We start from the raw sequence: 7,470 nt of genomic DNA, 5'->3' as shown, positions 1-7,470 counted from the left end.
TTGAATTTACCTGTGAAATTTTTTTATCTATAACTGTCTCACTCCCACTTATAGTCTACTCTGTCTACTCAAAGAATTTATTTTAACATTTTTTGTAAGGCTGGTTTAGTGGAGATAAATTCCTTTAAATTTTGCTTGTCTGGGAAACTTTCTCTCCTATTCTGAATGATAACCCAGCTCGGTATAACATTCTTGGTTGCAGTATTGTTCTTTACAGCAACTGAATATATTATACCACTTCATTCTAGCCTACAATGTTTTGCTGAAAAAACAGATGCTAGCTTTTGTGGTTTTCATTGTATGTAACTCTTTTTCTTCTTTTGCTGCTTTTAAAATTATCTTTACTTTTACTTTTTGTCCATTTTAATTATTATGTATTTGGTATAGACTTCTTTGTATTAATTTAGTTGGGGACTTTCTGTGCATCCTGGATATGGATATCCATTTAATTTCCTACATTAGCTAAGTTTTTAGCTATCACTTCTTTAAATAAATTATCCCCTTTTCTCTTCTTTCTGGGATTTCTATAATGCAAATAACTATTAGGCTTGAATATTTCCTTCAGTTCTGTTAACATATTGTCATTCTTTTTTGTTCCCAAGATGCTATTTAAATTCAAATTAGTAAGCACATAGTGTAGTACTGGTTTTAGGAGTATAATTTAGTGATTCATTACTTACATGTAACTCCCAGTGTTCATCCCAAGTGCTGTCCTCAATGCCTATCACACACTTAGCCCATCCCTCCACCGATGTCCCTTCCAGCCACCTTCAGTTTGCTCTCTATGGTTAAGATTCTCTTATGGTTTGACTTCCTCTCTGTTTCTATCTTATTTCATTTTTCCTTCACTTCTCCTGTGTTCATTTGTTTAGTTTCTTGAATTTCACATATAAGTGAAACTATGGACTATTACTCAGCCATCAAAAACAATGAAATCTTGCCATTTGCAATGATGTCGATGGGATTAGAGTGTATTATGCCAAACAAAGTAAGTCAGTCAGAGAAAGAGAAAAACCTATTGTCATTTTAATTGTATTAGTTTTTTTTCTCTGTGTTGTTCAGCTTAGTTGCTTTCCATTACTCTGTTTTCTAGATTGCTAACCCATCTTCTGTGTTCTCTGATCTGCTATTAATTCACTCTAGTGTATTTTTATTACAGTTATTGAGTTATTTATCTTTAGTTGGATCTCTCATATTTTCTCTTTGTTAAAGTTCTTACTGAGATCCCTCACCCTTTTCTCAAGCCCAGTATCTTTTTGACCATTACTTTGAATTATTTGTCAATCATAATGCTTATCTTTGTAGTATTATGTGTTTTTTCCTCCTGTGGTTTTTGTCTTTTTTTTTTTTTTTAATTTGGGACATATTTCTCTGTCTTCTAATTTGTCCAACTCTTTGTTTGTTTCAATGTAATAGGGAAGTCAGTTACATCTCCTGATCTTGAAAGTAGCACTTTTATAAAGAAGAGAACTTGTGGTGCCCTGTAGCACAATGTCCTCTGTTTACCAGGACCATTTGTTTTTTACTGGTGTCTCCTATGTGAACCCTACGTGTTCTACTGCTGTGTGTAAGCTGTATTTGTCTTCAGTACAGTTGGTTTTAATGGCTCACTTTGCCTGATGTGGGTACACTGGCAGTTTTATCCCTGTGTTATTAGGTGACCTGTCCAGGGCCTCCATAGGCTTTTACTAAGGTGATACAGAAATCAGACCAGATGTTTGTTCTCAGTTTGCCTGATGAGGCTTCAGCCACACTGGACTTCAGGGAATTGCTTTTGTACTGCACAGTTCATTAACAATCCCATACTGCTTGTAACAATTTATAAATATAATTTTGAAATTATATTCATTCAAATACATTTATCATTCATTTGTGATTTTTAAGTAGCTATACACCACTCCGATATGGACATTTTAAAGCTAATTTCACATAGCCAATATCACACGTAACTATATCATTCGTGTAGAACTTTTTGTTGGAATTTTAAAAGAAATAAGTAAAATATAGGACATAAAACCTGTGAGAGGAGCATAAACAATATACCATATGTCTCAGAGGTGTGCGTATTCTCACTGATTAAGAGTAGAGACAGGTTTCATGTAGTTTTTTTTTAGCTGAACATTTTTGGACTATTAAGATGTAAAAAGAAGTCAGAAGGGTAAATTCATAGCAAGGAAACAGCCTGAGGGACATTATGAAAAAAAAAATATATATATATATGAATGAATGAAGGCATCCAGTTTGAAGATAGCCTGAGACCTTGGGATTAAAAAAAAAAATGTAAGGTAAAACAGGCTCCATTTGAGAGCTAATTTTGATTCCTGGTGTCAGGATCTACTTGTACACAGAAACAGATGCATGACTTAGTACTTTTACTGTTTTTGAAGCTAATGTAAATGGAATGGTAATCTTCATATTTTTTATCAAATAACCCACTGTTAGTGTGTACAAGCACTACTGACTTTTAGCATTGATTTTTTAGTTTACAACATTATTAAGTTCATTGATTAAATCTAACAGTGTCGTTGTGGAGTTTTAAAATTTTCTATATGAAAATATGCTGTTTTCACACAGAAATTTTACTTCCTCCTTTCTGATTTAGATGTTGTTTGTTTATTTTTTGCCTGATTGCCAGGCAACACTTCCAGTATTATGTTGATGAGCAGTGGTGAAAGTAGTCACCCCTATGTTGTTCCTGACCACAGAAGAAATTATTTTAAAATCTCACTACTGAGAATAGTGCTAAGTTGTGGGCTTCCCAATATATGTCCTTTATTATATTATACATTTTGCTTCTATACTTAATATGTTGAGAGTTTTATTGTGAACAAATATGAAAATATTCAAATGTATTTTCTCTTTACTGAAATGATAATTTCATCTTTTACTTTATTAATGTTATGTATCACATTGATTTATTTGCAGATGCTGAAACATTCTTGCACCCCAGGTATGTCCCATTTGATCATGCTCCATTATGTACTGTTAATTACTGAGAATTTTTGCATTTATGTTAATCAGGCCTATTGGTCTATAGTTTTCTTTTCTTTTAGTGTCTTTACCTGACTCTGGTATCAAAGTAATGTGGCCTCATAAAATGATTGTGAGAGTGTTTCTCCTCTTTAATATTTTGGGAGAGTTTAAAAAAAATTGGTGATAGTTTTTTTTTTTTTTTTCAATGTTTGGGAAAATTCACCAGTAAAGCCATCTGTTCCTGGTATTTTGTTTATTGAGATATTTTTGACTACAGATTCAATATGTTTTCTGGTAATTAGCCTGTTCAAATTTCCTATTTATTCCTGTTTCAATCTTGGCATATTGTAAGAATTTATCCCATTCTTCTAGGTTTTCCATTTAGTTGATATATGGTTGTTTACAGTAGTCCTTTTCAGTTGCAATATTTCCTCTTTCAATTGTAAGAAGTTTTGTTTGTCTGAGTCTTCTGTCTTTTTTCCTTCATTGATGTAGCAGTTTTTCCTATTTGGTTCATCTTTTCAAAGAATCTACTAGTTTTGTTAATCTTTTCTATTGTTTGCTTGTTCTTTATTTTATTTATGTTTGCTCTAATTTTCATTTTCTTTTCTTTTTTTATTTCAATTTGAGCTTAGTTTGTGGCTTTTTATATTCTCATGGCATGTAAGGGTAGGTTGTATATTTCAGATTTTTCTATTTTATTAATGTGTGCATTAATATCTATACAGTTCCCTCTTACACTACTTATTTTACATCCCATAAATTTTGCTGTGTGGTGTTTCCATTTTTGTTTGTGTTAAGATATGTTTTATTTTTGTATTTTATTTTTTAATATAATTTATTGTCAAATTGGCTTCCATACAACACCCAGTGCTCATCCCAACAAGTGTTCTCCTCAATGCCCGTTACCCACTTTCCCCTCTCCCCCACCCCCATAAACACTCAGGTTGTTCTCAGTATTTAAGAATCTCTTATGTTGCCTCCCTCCCTCCCTCCCTATAACTTTTTTTTCCCTTTGCCCTCCCTCATGGTCTTCTGTTAAGTTTCTCAAGACCCAGCAATAGCACTGCTAGGAATTTACTCAAGGGATACAGGAGTGTTGATGCTTAGGGGCACATGCACCCCAATGTTTATAACAGCACTTTCAATAATAGCCAAATTATAGAAAGAGCCTAAATGTCCATCAACTGATGAATGGATAAAGAAGATGTGGTTTATATATACAATGGAATACCACATGGCAATGAGAAAGAATGAAATATGGCCTTTTGCAGCAATGTGGATGGAACTGGAGAGTGTTATGCTAAGTGAAATAAGTCACACAGAGAAAAACAGATACCAAATATTTTCACTCTTATGTGGATCCTGAGAAACTTAACAGAAGACCATGGGGAAGGGGAAGGAAAAAAAAATGGTTAGAGAGGGATGGAGGCAAACCATAAGAGACTCTTAAAAACTGAGAACAAACTGAGGGTTGATGGGGGGGTGGGAAGGAAGGGGAGGGTGGGTGATGGGTATTGAGGAGGGCACCTGTTGGGATGAGCACTGGGTGTTATATGGAAACCAATTTGACAATAAATTTCATTAAAAAATAAAAAATAAAAAGTTATATATATATGTATATATATATTATATATATACACATAGTCAAAATATATAAATATATATTACATGATCAATTATATGTTTGTTTATGTATATTTGTATGGAATAAGTACATGTCAAAATAAATAAACATAAACACACACAATTATTCAAGTTGTTGGAGATACAGAAATGATCAATTCTAAATTTTTAAATATATGAATAGATGTTAAACCATGTGAAGTAATGCATCTTGCATCATAAGATGGTAATAGTCACAGCTATTTCTTACATTGATCCTTCATAATAATTAACATTGATATGAACTCTTTTAACTAAAAGTATATGTGTGTATCTGTAACTGGTAATGTTCTAAGTAGTTTTATTATTTCCCCTCAATCCTCGCCACACCTGAGCTCCAAAATTAAGCTTATCCTTTGTTTTATATAGAGTGGACACAGAAATGGTGAGTAAAGGGGGGAAGTTGGGTCTATGGTTGCTGAGATTCTAAGTATCTCATCTAAAGGCTCATAGGTCTCTAAAGGGTCATTCATGTGTGAGAAACCTGACCTTTCCCTGGTGTGTGCATTGCTCACTGTACACAACCACAAAAACCTCACAGGGAAGCCTGCTCCTATAGGTACAAGGGTCTCTAATATTTGGTATGTTTTTTCTCCAATTATGTTTAATTTGCTTCTACATCTTCCTTACATTGAATATACTTCCAAGAATTTTTAATATTATTGTTGGTACTCAAAGCATTGATGTTAAATAAATTTAGACTTGTATAACAAAAATTCTAGAAATATAATTTTTATTTATATTTTCAATGATTCAGTGATTTGCCATATATGCTTAAGTTAGCCTCTCTGTAAATATATGTTAATGTATGACATTATCTATCATGATGAAATGTGATGATGTGAACTGTGGCAACTTCAATATTAGTTAGCAACCATTCTGACCCACATTTGTAAATTTTTAGTTTTGGGATAAGTTCATTAAATCATAAGTGATTAATAATCCCCTATATATAGGCCCATGGGACTTCTTCTTTTTAGCACATGTTGATGTACACAAACATTAACACAAAAACTCTCAGTAAGCATTTCTTTTTTTTTTCCTTTTTTTCAGTAAGCATTTCTTAAATCATTTCAGGTTATTGCATTTTATAAATGACCCATTGCCTCCAAAGCTTTCCTTGCTGAATTTGAGGTCTCAATGAACTTGCATCTAGGTGAAACCTCATGGACAACAAAACTCGGGTGGTCAATGAAACGGCACAGTCTGATTTCATCCTGGTGGGAATTTTCAGTCAGTCAAAACACTGAACTCTCCTCTGTGTGGTCATTTTTGTGTTTTTCTTGTTGGTATTGTCTGGAAACTCTATCCTGATATTTCTGATATACTGTGATGCTTATCTGCACACCCCTATGTACTTTTTCATCAGCCAGTTGTCTCTCATGGATGTAATGAACATTTACATCACTGTGCCCGAGATGCTTATGGACCAGGTTATGGGTGTGAATAAGATCTCAACCCTCGACTGTGGGATACAAATGTTTCTCTATGTGATACTAGGAGGTTCAGAATGTTTCCTTCTAGCCACCATGGCCTATGACTGCTATGTTGCCTCTGCCAGTCTCTTTATTATCCTGTCATCATGAACCATAGGGTTTGTCTCCTACTGGTATTTGGCTGCTGGTTTCTGGCATCTGTGGATGGATTCATGCTCACATCTGTCACCATGGCATTCCCTTTCTGCAGATCCTGGGAGATCCATCATTTCTTCTGTGAAGTCCCTGACATAGTAAAGCTTTCCTGCTCACTTCCCTCCATGAGACACTCATGTACCTGTGTTGTGTCCTCACGCTCCTTTTCCCAGTGAGAGTCATTTCAAACTCCTATTTTTTCATCCTCCTCACCATCTACAGGATGAACTCAGCAAAGAGCCAGAAGAAGTCCTTTGCCACTTTTTTCTCCCATATGACTGTTGTTATCCTCTTTTGTGGGGCTGGAGTCTACAACTCCATGCTTCCCAGCTTTCACTACATCCCTGAAAAGGACATAATGGTATCTGTTTTTTATACCATCCTCCTTCCACTGCTAAACCCTTTAATCTATAGTCTGAGGAATAAAGATGTCACAAGGACTTTAAAGAAAATGTTGAATGTGGGAACTGTCTTTCAATAAATTAGAAAATACAAAATTTAGATGTTAATGTGTTTTTCTTCATTCTACACATCAGAAATTTAGAAATTTATGCCAGTGATATTTCTTAGCCCCTTATACCATGGCATATTACATCATATTCACAAACTACTTTATGAATTGCTTCAATATTACAAGTGTCTTTGGTTATAAACTCCTCCACTAAAGGGTAGTGTAGTGTTGTAATATTTTGATGTAACACTGACTAAAGTTTATAGCTACACTCTTAGTGTATAGAAGAATATCCCCATTCTATGAAATACATAATGAAATATTTAGAGGATAAAGGCCATGTGGAGATAAGAAATTTTCTCAAACATAAATGAGGAAAAAAAGGATATAGAGAGAGAAGGAGGGAGGGAGTAAAAAAGGGAGAGAAAGAGAGAAAAATTTAGACTGACAGAGAAGCGATGAAGCAGAGCAGGTAGAATGTTAGTAATAGATGATTCTAGGTAAAGAGTATATGAGTGTTCTTTGAACACTCTGAACACTTTGAACACTCATTGTGATGAATAATATCACTCTTATTCATGATATTTTTCAACAAAATTGAAATTAGCTCTAAATAAATATTTAATATAGTCTCTCTCTCTCTCTCTCTCTCTCTCTCTCTCACACACACACACACACACACACACACACTTATTTCTTGAGTTTTTATTTTCTGTCTGGTGGCAATGTGACACAAAATCGTATGAAAAT

At 34.0% G+C, this 7,470-nt stretch overlaps 1 pseudogene; it reads left to right on the top strand.

Moving 5' to 3' along the window:
* Positions 1–5,804: 5,804 nt before the first annotated feature.
* Positions 5,805–6,750, top strand: LOC124518210 (olfactory receptor 2T29-like; annotated as a pseudogene).
* The last annotated feature ends 720 nt before the right edge of the window (positions 6,751–7,470 follow it).

Source organism: Lynx rufus, unplaced genomic scaffold (genome assembly GCF_022079265.1).
Source record: "Lynx rufus isolate CCGP_SWC_20201006 ecotype Redwood Valley unplaced genomic scaffold, mLynRuf1.p SCAF_1, whole genome shotgun sequence".
In the NCBI taxonomy this organism is placed as follows: Eukaryota; Metazoa; Chordata; class Mammalia; order Carnivora; family Felidae; genus Lynx; species Lynx rufus.
The sequence above is the reverse complement of the archived record's forward strand: the minus strand, read 5'-3'. Positions and strand labels throughout refer to the sequence as shown.